Source organism: Engraulis encrasicolus, chromosome 6, assembly GCF_034702125.1.
Source record: "Engraulis encrasicolus isolate BLACKSEA-1 chromosome 6, IST_EnEncr_1.0, whole genome shotgun sequence".
In the NCBI taxonomy this organism is placed as follows: Eukaryota; Metazoa; Chordata; class Actinopteri; order Clupeiformes; family Engraulidae; genus Engraulis; species Engraulis encrasicolus.
In genome coordinates, this window is record NC_085862.1 from 24,888,929 (window position 1) to 24,891,428 (window position 2,500).

The 2,500-nt window shown below is 45.5% G+C and overlaps 1 protein-coding gene across 1 annotated transcript in view; it reads right to left on the minus strand.

Moving 5' to 3' along the window:
- Positions 1-2,500, minus strand: part of atf6 (activating transcription factor 6) — a 138,566-nt gene that overhangs the window by 34,809 nt on the left and 101,257 nt on the right. The gene's annotated exons all lie outside the window — the stretch shown is intronic.

Consider the following 2,500-nt stretch of genomic DNA (forward strand, 5'->3'; position numbering starts at 1 on the left):
GGTGTGTGTGTGTGTGTGTGTGTGTGTGTGTGTGTGTGTGTGTGTGTGTGTGTGTGTGTGTGTGTGTGTGTGTGTGTGTGTGTGTGTGTGTGTGTGTGTGTGCGTGTGTGTTGGGAGGGAATATTTGTGATGAGCCCCCAAGAGATCACGCACGCACACGCACACGCACACGCACACGCACAATAAGGAGTGTAGTATCCGTAGCCAAATGTGTCCAAGCCTTTCAGCTGCATGACCAGCTACAAGCTTGTAGCAGTCTGTTCTGCAACTGCTCTCAGTCAGGAATCTGGATATGGTGTTTGTTGAAGACCAAACCATTTGCGTCATGACAGTATTACAAAGACGTTCCTTCTAAAAACCACAAATCCATCATAACAGACAAGCATAACTGCAGCTCTAGCGACAGCTCACGCTCTCCAATGGAAAACTGTGGGTGTGGTGCTTAGACCAGTTTAAGAGCTAGACTAGTCGGCTATTAGTCGGCTATTAGAGGAGCTATGGGCTTCTTATACGTCTGAGATACATCCAATAACATCACCCAGAAAGAACCTAAACCCAACTGTACCAAAATGGGGTGGAGGTGGGTTTGCCAACTCCCTGGGGTAAAAGTAAGGGACACCTCACTCACGCTTAGGTTAAGATTTATATTTCTTAAATGCAAGTTCCTGCATTTTAACCACTTCTAGGGTGATTGAATAATGGCAAATCCCATCACATTCCCATGTATTCCATTGACATTAAAAAATATATAGTGTTGATGACTGTAATATAGGGCACATTGTGTCCCGTTCCAGCTCAATAGTAACCATACTTTTGTTTGGGACGGATGGCAACCCTAGCGTCTTCTCCAGGGTATAACATGATGACCGTGATATCAAAGAACCAGGCTCACTGTCATGGCAGTCAGAGGACACCCAGAAGTCTAGGAATAGTCAGCCCATTATGCCTGTTCCCAATAACTGTAAAGATAGCTACGATTATAAAGATATTTCCGTTCACAATTGTAAACGATAACGCCCATTCCGCATGTACATGAACAAGCAGAAGGCATGATGTCTATACATTCCAAAGAACTCTGATTGGCTGAAATTATTTTATGGTTCAGAAACGATATCATTCAGTATGTCGTCATTATACTTACTATGTGAACGGCACCATCCTTTAGAGCTGTAAGGATTGCTACAGCGTTAGAGTTGTAGCTGTCTTTATAGTCATCACTGTAGATGTGAATGCACTGATACACTACCATGGCCAAGAAGCTTTGTTCACTTTTGTGATACGAGAGTGTGTGTTGGTGGTGTTTTCGTCTGAAGTTTCCCATCCAAAATAAAGAGCCCCCTAAAAAGCACCTTCTCCAGGAGTCTGGAAACCGTTTCCAGGTAGACGTTTTGTTTGGGTTATACCCAAGACACCCACTGAGTGAGCAGCGACCAGCCTCAAGGGCCCCCCCCTCTTTACTCTGGTCCCATGTCAAGGGGCCCTCATCAGTGTTGCCAGATTGGGCGGTTACCCGCCCAATTGAGCTGCTTGGGATGGCCATCTGCAGGTAAAAACTAGGAAAATTGGCCATTTGGCATTTTTTTTCCTGAAGTATTATACCCATAGAAATTAAGGCAATCTGTTGAAATTGGGCAGAATTTAGCATATTTTGGCAGTTTTTGAGAACCTTTTGAGCGGGATTTGATCAGACACATCTGGCAACACTGGCCCCCATCCCCGACGGCCTATCGCCCATGCTTATCTCTGGCTTGACATTGATGGGCTGAGAACTGAACAATTAAACTTGAGAAGGGACTGGAACGGTAAAAACAGGAGATTCTGAGGAGGGCAAAAGGGCAGGTTACGGGGTGGAGCGGAGATAAAAAATAAGAGGGGAGTAGGCAGAGATCGATGGGGGGAGAGAGAGAGAGAGAGAGAGAGAGAGAGAGAGAGAGAGAGAGAGAGAGAGAGAGAGAGAGAGAGAGAGAGAGAGAGAGACTGTAGGTGCAAAATAGCCTGAGAATAACGTTGGTACAATGCATGGAATGGTAACATTTGTGTTTTAATTGCACATGCACATGGATAGAGAGAGAGAGAGAGAGAGAGAGAGAGAGAGAGAGAGAGAGAGAGAGAGAGAGAGAGAGAGAGAGAGAGAGAGAGAGAGAGAGAGAGAGAGAGAGAGAGAGAGAGAGAAAGGGATGAAAAAGAGAATGAACGGGAATGCAGTTGCAAAGGTAACATTGGTGGGCCTTCCAGAGGTATTGGTGTATTGGTCTTCTGTGGTCCTTTGCTTCGGAACTTTCCCTCAGGAAGTTATCAACTCCCTGGCTCCTCTCCCCATCCCTCTTTCTCTTTCTCTTTCTCCATCTCTCTCCCTGCATCCCGCTTTTACATTCTTTCCTCTCGAACGCTATCTCTCTGTCTGTCTCTCTCACAGCCTCCATCTCTCCTTTGCCCTCACACAGTCACACAGCTACACACGTTTTTATTGAATTCGTAAAGTCAAAAACAATTCTTCATT